The sequence below is a fragment of the Melitaea cinxia genome, chromosome 16 (assembly GCF_905220565.1).
Source record: "Melitaea cinxia chromosome 16, ilMelCinx1.1, whole genome shotgun sequence".
Lineage (NCBI taxonomy): Eukaryota > Metazoa > Arthropoda > Insecta > Lepidoptera > Nymphalidae > Melitaea > Melitaea cinxia.
The window spans coordinates 11,433,565-11,446,931 of NC_059409.1; the positions used below are offsets into that span (position 1 = coordinate 11,433,565).

The 13,367-nt window shown below is 31.7% G+C and overlaps 1 pseudogene; it reads left to right on the forward strand.

Moving 5' to 3' along the window:
• The first annotated feature begins 11,103 nt into the window (after nt 1–11,103).
• LOC123661296 lies at nt 11,104–11,228 on the forward strand (annotated as a pseudogene).
• The last annotated feature ends 2,139 nt before the right edge of the window (nt 11,229–13,367 follow it).

Below are 13,367 nucleotides of genomic sequence, written 5' to 3' on the forward strand. Positions count from 1 at the left end.
TTTTAAATTGAGTTCTCCATGGAGCAGGCCTCTGAATGAGGCAGACGTATGTAGTTTCGTCCAATTTAACCCCCTGTAATAACAATTTGAGTGTTTCTGCTTAAGGAGGCTTGTAATGTACCGACGACCCCTACCACTTGCAAGCAGGGCGAGCAAGTGGCATGCCTCCATCCGCCGCCCAGGGGACGCGCCCAGCAGGAGATCCAGCAACTTCTCCTGGAGGGTTTGCCCTATCCTGACTCAAGCTAATAATTGATATTTAAGAATTTAATAGTAGTATACCTACTCTTTTGTTAGATTGAACTAAAAATTTCCGCAAGCAGTTATTGTAGTAGTATAGATAATGAAACTGAATGAACAGTTGCAGTAAAGAAAAATAATTAAATTTTCAACTACTTGTCGAGTTTTACATTTATCCATTTTTGCCCCGACTTTACAAAATTGTGGGTACGTTACCCGTGGCTGAAACAATGCAAAGAATTCGGAGCAGGGTGGGACCATACTTCACATCGGAACATTGGCTTTTTCTTCACAAAGTTCAGGTTCACCCCAATGTGGGCCAATGTTAAAAAGTTTATTACAGTTATAACAATACCTACAATTCCAAAACTCTCAACAACAACAAACTCCATTCAACGCCGGGCGGTTCGCATTTTCGACAATCCAAAACTTATGGATGGTGTAGAACTTTTAAGTATAATAAGAGACAGTGTCTCTCTGTATCTTTTTTACCGAATGTATGATGGGGAGTTTTTTGGAAAACTCTTCGATATGGAACTACCGTCATGTTTTCACAATCGCACCCTTCGTCAAAGGACTAGATGTCATTCACAACGACTGGATCTTCTCGCTCATTTTTTCTGTGTAGGTACGTACTAACTTTGGAATGACCTCCATTCATCCTGAGGATTTTCATGAGACATATTTTCCTTAAAGACCAGGGATTCACTCGCGTCCCTTCTAAATTTGCAAATATCCATAAGGTAACATATACCATCAGATAATACCTTTATCATCCTTTTAAGTAGACTTTATTTTAAAATTCAACATTCGCATTAGTTTGAATTCAATCAATGTGCTAAATCCAACATTCGTTACATCACTAGTACCTACATTCCAATTATTATCAAAAAATAAAATTTACTGATAATGTTTTCGTTGTACAGCAACGTGTGATATATTAATCATAATGTTTATTATATGTATTATTTCATAGTTACATAATTGTTATATAAAAATACACCTGATTTCTTAAACTATATGTACACATAAATATCCATCAATGTTTATATCTGGCTTATGTGACATTTAACGTTCAAGATACCACGAATTGAATGTCGAAATGTTGTGAAATCGTTAGGAAATATTTTTTGTTTATCGACCGACCAAAAAATTGAGGTTATCGACAGTCGACGGTTCTTTTTTTTATGTATAGCATTTTTTAATACTACGCAGAGCGCCGTTGTCCAATTATTAAAAGATTGTCGATATTAATCTTAAGTTAAAAAAGAAAATGTAACAAAAAGTATGATAACATTGATGGTTCATCCGTACCATAATCTCAAGAGATAGGTATCGGTTCAATTGCAGGTAATTTTAGATTACTTGATTGATTTTTTTTCAGTTCCTACTGTTAGTTCAAAGCTCACACTTTCAAATTTTAATCTCATATAAAATATTTCTTATTCATTCACTCAATTACAAATGTGTTTTTTTTCTACTTATAGTTGATTACATTTGACGGTACGAAATTAATATTATGTAGGAGAAAATAAGATATACCTACTGTCTAGTTGAAATGGACTTTAATTTTTTTTATTTATTATGTGATAACAAATATACTAGATATCTCAGTGAAGAAAATATGTTTAAAAAAACACCCATCTTCAATAATATAAAAGATAAGGTGAGTTTGATTATTGGTATTACTGAAGTTTTAGATATGAACAATTGTATTGAGACAATATGTGTACAATATACAAAATAATATGCATACTACGTCTAATGAGAGGCCTCTACTATCCCACTGATGAGAATAGTATAGACCTCTTTCTCCATGTAGAAGAAGAATATACTACCTCGATAGTCCTCATTTCTTATAAACTGGAATTATTCTTATTACAGAGATCGAATTCGTATAGGCTGTATGTCAAAATTCTTTATTAACCGAATTCCAAAAAAGGAGGAGGTTCTCAATTCGACTGTTTTTTTTTTTATGTATGTTACATCAGAACTTTTGACCGTGTGGACCGATTTCAACAAAAATTTTTTAATCGAAAGGTGGTATGTTAATTGGTCCCATTTAAATTTATTTGAGATCTAGCAACTACTTTTCGAGTTATATCTAATAATGCGTTTTTATTTGACGCTTTTTTCGTCGACCTACGTTGTATTATACCGCATAACTTTCTACTGGATGTACCGATTTTGATAATTCTTTTTTTGTTGGAAAGGGTTTTACCTAGTTTAGTACCATGATAAGGAAACCAGGATCTGATGATGGGATCCCAGAGAAATCGAGAGAAACTCTTGAAAATCCGCAATAACTTTTTACTGGGTGTACCGATTTTGATAATTCTTTTTTTGTTGGAAAGAAGATATCCCTAGTTTAGCACCATGATAAGGAAACCAGGATCTGATGATGGGATCCCAGAGATATCGAGGGAAACTCTTGAAAATCTGCAATAACTTTTTACTGGGTGTACCGATTTTAATAATTTTTAATTTAATCGAAAGCTGATGTTTGTCATGTGGTCACATAAAATTTTTATTGAGATCTGATAACTATTTTTTGAGTAATCTTTGATAACGCGTAGTTACTTGACTATTTTTTCGTCGATCTATGTTGTATTACTCGTCGATGTAATTGAAGTCGGTTTTTTTTCGTTTGCAAGCAAACACAATTATGTTTTATATTCTATAGTAAATATTTTGAATCAAGATTATTGCGTTAAAACATAAACTCTTCATTTTAATAGAAAAAGATGACCAATTGCAGAATAATTAACTAATTTAAAAAAAAAGCAAAACTGTGATTATCTAATACTACTAAACGAGCAATTCTCTCAGCAAAGCTATGCTATAAGCTATATATATATATATATATATATTTTACCGAAAACAAAAAAAAAATATATATATATATATATATATATTTTTGTTTTCGGTGTAATTTTTTTTTTCTCTGATAGTGTACAATAAAGAGCATTTGTATTGTATTGTATTGAATTCATGAAATTTAGTATGCACGGGATTTCGGGGGAAATAAATAAACCTAGCTAGGATTCATTTTTAGAATATTTCGTTTTATCCCAGTTTTTAGACAGTGAAAAAATGGCTACAATATCGTTAGAATACGAAGGTAAATTTCGCATTTGTCAATAAAGTTGTAATAGTTTAAGTGTGAAATCGGCCGGTCGCGATCAACTGAAAAGACCACGGTTCAAATCCTTAAATTTCCAGATCGATTATTATTATTATTATTTTTTCTAATTGCACTCGTTGTTCTTTGTTTAAATAGCCAGTTCTTATTTTTTATTATTATGTCGGTAAAATCGAAAAATATTATTTATATCATTGTTATTTTTTAATTATTTTTTATTTTTCGTATTTATTTATATTTTTTATTATTGTTGGTAAAAAATATTATATTCATATATATTATTATTCATATTATAAAAATATGTAATTCGTATTTAAATATGATTTCCAAAAAACACGATTTACTAAAAATACCGAGCTAAGCTCGGTCACCCAGGTACTTATTATTATACCTACATACGTATTTTGGAGAGTTTGAATAAAAATTCGACCTTAGAAGATAAATGATCAGGATTTCAACAAATCAAGGATAACAACAACAAAAAATATCATATATGTATTCTAGTAGTAAGTATATATACAATGTTGGTTTTAGAGATTCACGCGTTAAGCTGTATTACTAAGTAAAAAATAAAAATAAAACATATCACGTCGGAGTTTATGTTTAAACAGTGATCAACGGTATTTAGAGACACTCGTCAGTTCAAAGAGTGAGGACGGTAGAAGTCCACCATTAAGCAGTTTTAGTTAACTATTGTGGCTTCTTTTGTGAAAATACTTTTTTATTAGGAGATACGAAAATTGTACTTCGTGTGAAAATCCTTTGCAGGTATGTCAATCGTATAACACTTTTCTACGTATATAAAATAGCTTGCATTTGAGAAAAAGCAGTAGAGCTCAATCGGTTATACTGTTGTACTGATTTGCAGTGTATTTGGCTGGTAAATAAAAATAAGTTTATTTTAATTTGGATGTATGAACGAATTTTTTCTTTTCTTTTTTTCTTATCACATAGTTTATCTTGTCTTCTTCTGTAGGAATAATGTAGTTCAGTTTGAATTTTGCAAGATGAGTGTCATTTGTCAGTTTGTTTTTTTTTATATACCCAATCAATATTTTGTTTTCTTATTTTTATTTTTTTACTTTAATGTTTTCAATTTTATAGCTGTTTTGATGGCTGTATCATTGTTCTTTAGATTAGATTCCTTTTTTTTTGGATTGCTTTATAATTTGATAAGTAATCATTTAAGCTTGGCTAAAGCATTTATTAATATATTTATATTTTTAACCGACTTCAAACAAAGGAGGAGGTTACTCAATTTTATTTATACATTTTTTTAAGTATGTTCGGGCATAACTCCGTCGTTTATGAACCCATTTTGATAATTCTTTTTTTGTTGGAAAGAAGGTATCCCTAGTTTGGTACCATGATAAGGAAACCAGGATCTGATGAAGGGATCCTAGAGAAATCGAGGAAAACTCTTGAAAATCCGCATAACTTTTTACTCGGTGTACCGATTTTAATGATTTTTAATGTAATAGAAAGCCGATGTTTATCATGCAGTCACATTTAAATTTCATCGAGATCTGTACAACTTTTGGAGAAATCTTTGAAAATGCGTATTTACTTGACTATTTTTTCGTCTACCTACGTTGTATTACTTGTCGATATAATTGAAGTCGGTTTTTTTTCGTTTGCCTGCAAACTCAATTATTCTTTTCTGTTATTTGTGATGTTTTAGAATTTTTTGTTTACTGAACTTATACATTGATAGCTATTGTTTCTACTCTGATTTTTTTTCTCTTTTTAAGTGTTGCAATATCTTTTACGAAGCTGGTAGGTGTTGAAATGAGCACCTTTAATTATGTATGTATCTTTTGATGTATGAATATTATATTATAAAACTATGTTAGTTTTTAGTTTTCTTTAGTATGTATAAATAAACTTGAATTTTTGTTTTTGTGCACTCTTCTCGGCACATTTTTACTAAACTACTTTCATTAAAGGTTGCCTGGAACTTGGATGAGATATGCGCTATAAGCGATTAGGCCGCCTCTGCATACTTTTTTGTTTTGTTTTTAATGTTTTTAAATTATATCTTTCCTTTGGTGTGCAGTAAAGTTTTAATAAATAAATAAATATTCACAACGTTGAGTATAATTCAAAAATGTTTGAAAATAATGGTGCTAGAAGAGGTGTCATGTGGTATTAAGAATAAAATTCACATACTCTAAGTATCTATTATCACAATATCTATCGCGCCATATCGATTACAAATTGCATAAAAATATTGCTTAACAATTTGAAATCAATCCACTTTCCGTAGAAAAATAGTGTGTGTTTACTTATGTACACACTAAACTTATGTTATACTTCATTGGCTAGCTAACTTCACGTTGCTATCTTCGGTAAAGCTTTAGATTAGGAAAAACCGATTTTCGGGACCGTGGGGGAAGGGGGGGGTGAGGGGGGGGGACGCTACCCCTGGTACCACTGTCACACCTCAGAACCCCATGGTTATGGAGATATCCATGGTTAAAGTTTTGATGTAAGAAGAAGAGTTTCGTAGCTTTCACACGTTATTTTCACATTTCTCACGCGTTTTATCAAATTAATCTACCACCTTTAAAGTTAGAAGAACGCTTGGCTCTGGCGCTGCGGGAAGTGCAGCCCTTCCGCCCTTGCACGGCGGGCGAGGGCTGCCCTCCCTCCGCGCCTCCGCGGCATAAAAAAAACTAGGGGTAGGACAGACCAAGACCACATGGACAGTGGGGTGCTCCGATTCGGTTTTGGGTATTTTTCGAATTTCTAAAGCTATGTTACTAACCTATACTTACTATTACTTCTAGCACGCAATGTTACTAATTTTATTAGAATATTATGTCTGACGCCTTATTTTGTTTAAAAGTGTCGATTTGACACACAATGCAAACAGTACGAGCTCAAAGGTATTATAATAGCTTTAAATTCTTCTTCTAACCTCAAAACTTTAACCATGGATATCTCCATAATCATGGGGTTTTGAGGTGTGACAGTGTTACCTTGTATAGATTCCCCTACACCCTCCGCCCTCCACACCCAAAAACCCCATAATTCGGTTTTTCTAATTCGGTTTTTCCTAGTCTAGATCTTAGCCCTAACTTCTTCTTGGTTGACTAGCTAACTTCAGGGTGTCGGTTTTTTTTGACGGTGTGCGCCCTCATCGTAAAAATTTACTCTCATAATTTTCCCCTCACGTGCCAAAAGAAGTATAGCTTCAAAAAAACTGTAGCATTCTGAACACTTTAGAATCAATTCAAATCAAACTTTCAACCTTTCTTCAAAATTGCATTTTTTAATACACTTCTTTTGTTTGTCTTTTTCAAAAACGTTTAAATAAAAAAGACTTTTCAGCAATAAAAGTAATTTTACCATTGAAATACAATACCTATAACTTTATTTTTATATTTATCTCAGGGAGAACACATGTCTCCTAATAAAATCGATAGTCATAGATGTTTATTTAAACTAATCGATGCTAATTTTATAAAACTGTAAAGTTGGTTTGTTTGTTTAAACGCGCCAATTTTAAGAAATACTGGTTCGAATTGAAAAAAAATTTGTGTTATATAGCCCTATTTACCGAGGACGCAGTAAAGGCTATTATTATTATTATTATTATTCCATTAAATTAACGCGTACGAATCCGTGGAGAACGGCTAGTAATATTATAAAGTTTAAAAGATTATTTGTTTGTTTGAACGCGCTAATTTCAGGAACAACTGAATCGAATTGAAAAATTATTTTTGTCTTGGTTACTTTATTAACTGCTTCATAATATTTTTATACGCTATTTCGTTAAATTAACGCAGTTGAAATCGCGGGGCACACTGCACAGCTAGTAGGTATAGTGGACAGTAAAAATATTAAATAACATCATTTGCACTTTTATGTCAGAAAACAGGTTGTGCAAAACATTGTATCAAAACTTTACACTGTTTATACAAAAGCCTTAAAGTATAGTAATATTAGCTTAGGAATAATAAAATATTACATTCGTGTTTTTTTAAAATTACATTTGCAATTAGAGAACAAAATTAAATACCTACCTGGAACATTTTTTTTTTATTTCCTAATTACAGAAAACGATTTCACTATTATGTTTAATCAACATCTATAAGTCAAATTTCTTTTCAAAGTCTTAAATGTTACCTATTAAGTTTTTAACTATTGGAATGTATCAATCTATACTAGCTGGCCTGGCAAACTACGTTCCGCCTTATTTTTTTGTGAATATAATAATTCATCACATCATTATCACTACAGCCTATTGCAATCCACTGCTGGACATAGGCCTCCACAAGTTCGCGCCAAAAATGGCATGAACTTATGTGTGTATAATAATTATTTATATTGAAATAAAATATAGGCCTATCTTTCAAGTACACTCTGTGCAAATTTGATAAAAATCGGTTAAGTAGTTTAGGAGACCATCACGGACAAACAACGTGACTCGTATCTTATATTTAAAATTTTCGTGTCACAATGTAAGTTACCATACTCCTACAACATGGCTGGATCGATTTTTATGAAATTTTGTGTGCATATCGAGTAGGTCTGAGAATCGGCCAACATCTATTTTTCATACCCTAAGTTATAGGGGGGGGGGGTTAAGGGGGTTAATAGCATATATGGCAAAACAACGTTTGCGGGTCAGCTACTTTATATATATTAAGATGTATATTGAGTATATATTAGGTCTTCTTAACTGCCTTTTATTCATAGTAGTTGGTGTGGCTTCCTTAAGGAAGCCACCTACATAAATATAATCGAACGGATTGAGATTGGTGAGCGAACTAGTCATGCAATCTTGCTCCTTCCTTATCCAATCCGAATATTTGGTTACTTGTTTAAATAATAATCAATCCCTCTGAATAAGAGTTGTGTCCTAGCAACATCATCTCGCAAAGTTCTTGTCGTACGCGTACTGTTTTTTTATTAAAATTAACATCCACAAACTCGTTCATGCCTTGTGTTTAACAGCATGCATTCGCTTAGCCTATAGGCGATTTTTATTGAAGACTTTAGATCGACATTCCTGTGAATGCACAGTAAAACTAAGAGGTGGTTCGACGCCGAAGTTCTATTTCACAATTTTACGCTCTGCAAGTTTAGGTAAATTTGGTCACATCGCGCGAGTCGTACGAGCCGCGCGATCTTTGTGCTAGTAAGTATAGTGTGACAACCAAAAGACTATCTTGATTATTTTCTGATGTATAATAAAAATTATAACTATGGTATAAAATGTTTTTTACATAATTAATTTGTTAAAAATTTCAAGTATGTTATATAACAACAGTCAATAAATTTAAAATAAAAATAAAAAATCAATTTTATGAAACAATTTTTTTTAAATTGATTTAGTTTTTTCAGTTTACGAATGAATCTAATATTTACGATATGAATAAAATAGTATTTTATGACATCGACACCGACAAACATATTAATTAACAAATAACAAGACAAACAGATTGAAAAGCCTATTTGTATTGATAATGTGAGAAAAGAAATTTAAATTATACATTTGTTTACAGAAATTATCATTATATTATTTTACAGTCATTTTCGTAATGTTTATTTTATTTATATTTTATTATAAAAGTATCAAATGCGGTTTATCCGCTATAACAACAGGCGCTTGGCGCGTGTGAGCGAAAGAGACGGCTCCGCAGAATTTGCCGTGGACCTTACCTCTAACAGCGCTAGCGCTCGACTGATTTACTGGGCTTGATGCGTGGTAATATATACTATCTTTTTATTATTTAATATAAAATGAATTAAAAATGATTACATCTTTTAATTTTTTTTTTTGTATTCCTTAATGATGTAAGTTTACTTTGATGAAGATAGTTCGTTAAAATTTCTTAGTTTTCTAAGAAAAATATCGCTTTTAAGTACTTATTTGGAAAATATTCGTAACTTTAATTTTTTTTTATCGTTTAATAGAGATACAAATTGAATAAAAATCTGCGATAGTGCGCAACAAAATTATATTCCACATATTACGTATTTTTTAAAAAATGTTTCAACGTAGAGGTTATTGAAAAGGAGGACTTCAAAGTATACATTGCGACCGTTTACCCAGGGAGGAGGCTGATGAAAAGGTTAATAATTTTATACACATAATATAAATCAAAATTCTGATCTGACTATGGACTACAACAAAGGTTGCTCTATTATATTTCAAGAATATAAATTACATTATTGCATCCAACACTGAGAGATTAACGACGTCAAAATATTACAATTTCGCGGATTGTTACCGATTTTTGTGAAATGGCTCTTAAGTTTTTTTTTTTTTTACTGTACATTTTTCGTATTTTTTTGCTTATAGCCTAAGTGATAAGCCTATACTGTTCCTAAACGAAAATTTATTCATTCGATAATATTGGCCGCTAACAAACCTTACTTATATACCCCTACCCTGTCATTTTTAGTGACTTCAAAAAAAGGAGGAGGTTCCCTATTCGACTGTATCTTTTTTTAAGTATCTTACCTCATAAATTTTTACTGGATTCATTTTGATGAACCATTTTTTAACGAAATCTGGTGCATGTTACGTGACTCCATTTAAATTCGATTGAGATCTGTAGAATACTTTATGGGTTTAATTCTTTAATTTACTTTTTCTTTTGTCAATGTAATTCAAATCGGTTTTTTTTTCGTTTGCGAGCGAACGCAAATAATTACCTTGTTATTCTAGTCGTAAATATTTGCATGTTTTTAATATTGTTGACCTTTGATATAATGATTAACTTAAAAATATAAATGAAAGGCGGCTAGAGATTTAAATGACAATATTGTACAGGAGAAGCAATTTATTATTGTAAACTGGCGTTGTGCTAAATTGGAAAGTACCTTTATTAGACTGCATCAAATTATTAAAAGTTTTCATACCAGCAACACTACATAGGTATGTATTATTTCGACTAGCCCGTTGGAGCAGTTTGTAGTCGCGCGGGTTCGATCCCGCCTGAATCTGGGTATAATATCTGTATTTATATATTTATGTATGTATTATGTCTATGTCTATTTAAAAAAATATTACAACAGTCGGCTGTTACCTGTAATAAAAGCATTAAGTTGCTAATCATAGGAACAGACGACCGTGTGTGCGTTATTTATTTATTTGTTTATTTATTTATATGGACCAAAACAACACATTAACAATTTACTTTTTGATTTTAGTTGAAATATGAAGTTTCTGTTGTATTTTTAGTTATTTTTTTCAATTAACTGAAAGCAGCAACTACAATGATATGTTAATTTTTCTATTTTTTTTTTAATGCGCATGCGGTTGACCCGCAACTGCATCTTCTGAAAATAACACGACAGATAGTGAAATTTTATAATAAAGTCACAACGCTCGACCTATAAGGTATTAGGAACAATAAATAAAAGTTAACAGAAAAGCTCCTTGTTAATATAAATAAAACAGTAAACATAATCCACTTTAGACAAACAATATTAGCAATGAATTTAAAAGGTACTCAATCAGATAAGGATAGATTATAAATGTGCTGTGTGGTTACGGCATTAAAGAATATAGCCACCCCCTCTCTTCCCGCTGGTGTCGTAAGAGGCGACTAAGGGATAACACAGTTCAACTGCCACTTGGAACTACAAAGGCAATAGACATATACTATCGCGAATTTTTTGAAGTGAAACTTCTTTAGGCCAATGAGGGGTAAAATTTTTACGGATCAAACGCGTCACGGCGCGGCGTCATGATTCACGAAATTTTTAACGTCCACACCACGTTGAATACACCGGTTCTCATCCGATCACCGAAGTTTAGCAACGTCGGGCGCGGTCACGGTCAGTACTTGGATGGGTGACCGAGTGGGAACACCGCGTGACGTTGGCTTTTTGTTTTTATCAATACGTTTTTTTTTCAATTAGTTTGCCAAAGAAGTTTCACTTCTGACATGTGTAATTTGTACGCACGCAATTTTTTTTGTAGACCTTTTTAAAGTGTACATTACTGTAGTACATTATTTTGATCTATCTCGTAGGGTTCAGCCAGCGTTTGTAAGGTAAGCACAAATAAATATGTTTACTACGCCATCACATTAGAAACCTCTAAAATTATAAGTGTTTCTCTACCGTATTATGCATGTATTATACATAAAAAACTTCTTCTTAAATTACTCTATCTATTAAAATAACCGCATCAAAATCCGTTGCGTAGTTTTAAAGATCTAAGCATACAGACAGCGGGAAGCGACTTTGTTATATAATATGTTCTTCGACGATTTTAGGTTTAGGATGTGTGTCAAGATTTCGTTTGTATATGTACGATGAACGTACGGTATTGATCTCATTTTTATCTATTATGATTGATGCTATCTCTTGAATTGTAATCGGTCCATTGTATACAGTATATATAGTAGTATCCTAAAGAGCGACTGATTTTATCAGACTTAGATTGAGGTATCTTACGGTTTCTAGGCGTCTTGTAGTGTATTTATTATGTAAGTAACGAAGCTTTTTTTAAATTTCTAATAATAACTTTCATGACTTTGTTTGTTTTGGTAACGGATTTAGTAACAGAGTACTTTTTTAGAACTTGGCTTTATGATAAGTTACCTGGTTTTAGCCCTAAAGGTATTATTTCGATTCTATTATTCTTTTCAATTTTCTACTACGTAATGTTAGGACAATAATAAATAAAAAAATATTTATAAAGCTTTTTACTTCCTAATGTTACAATTTTCTTATAAGTACTATTAATTATTTTTAAAGATTAAATACAATTATTGCAATTGGTTACTCTCTTATATTTATTTTATACTAGCTGGTACCTACGACTTCGTCTGCGCAGGATTAGTAAGTACTTCGAGTAGCTTATTATCTTCTCAATATCTATCTTTATACCAAAATTCATCAAAATTTGTTCTGCCATATAAAAATCAATTTGTTACTACCAAATGTGCATTAGAAATATATTATCAATTTTTATTGTATTTATGGTTCACTGTTTTCATTATATGCATGGCTTACTCATAAAAAATAGATATATGCTGCCGCGAACTTTTTTGTAGGACTAATAAAAATAAACATTAATTTCTCTAATACGTAATATAAGTGTAAACTTACAGTTTTTGCAGCGTATGCCAGAATAGCTCACAGATGGCAAATTTTTTTCCGACTTCACAATTATCGTTATATTTTGGACAATTCATACACTATGTTTAAAAGTAATAGCCCATATGTTATAGGCTATAATTATGTTATTCTAATGTATAAGCTATATGTTATTGTAAACTTTCAATAAAATCCATTCGGTAGTTTTTGCGTGAAAGAGTCACAAACATCCATAGATCCATACATACGAGTACAAACTTTCTCGTTTATAATATTAGTAGGATTGCTTAATTTTTAGTTTATTTAAGTGGTAGTAACTCGGTACTTTGTATTTATTTTTAGATAGCTATTTACTAAGAAAAACCCTCTCAGAAGAAGGCCTCTTCCAAAGATTGTCACATTTCGCGGTCTTGAGCTATTTTTGTGATAGTGATGACCTCCCAGCGCGCATAGGGGTCTACTTTTCTGAAATTTGCCCAATGGTCCGTTCCATGACGTAACCGTTTTTGTCCATCTTTGGTTTTTAAGTCGCGTTTGCTCTGCATGTCTTTTTTTGTACTTTTTTATATTCAACATACTACGCTCCAATCCACTTTGACATGTAGATATTTAATTTTTTATTCTGATAGTGAACTTCCATGTTTAGCATGCGTATTTTAAACATGGGATCAGACATCCATAACTTTCTAATTTCACTATACAGGCATATCGCTTTTAAATATTTCTTTAAAGCTCCAGTATTTAGTGCATATGTTCTTGACTCTCCTTTCCATTTGTAGCTCATGACTGTCTCTGTTGAACTCAATTTTTTTTCATAAATAAGTATATTTTTCTACATATCCTAGTGTTTCATAGTCTATTTTAATGTTTGTTCTGATAAAGTGTGACATAGTTTTTGTTTTAGTAAGCTTCACTTTGA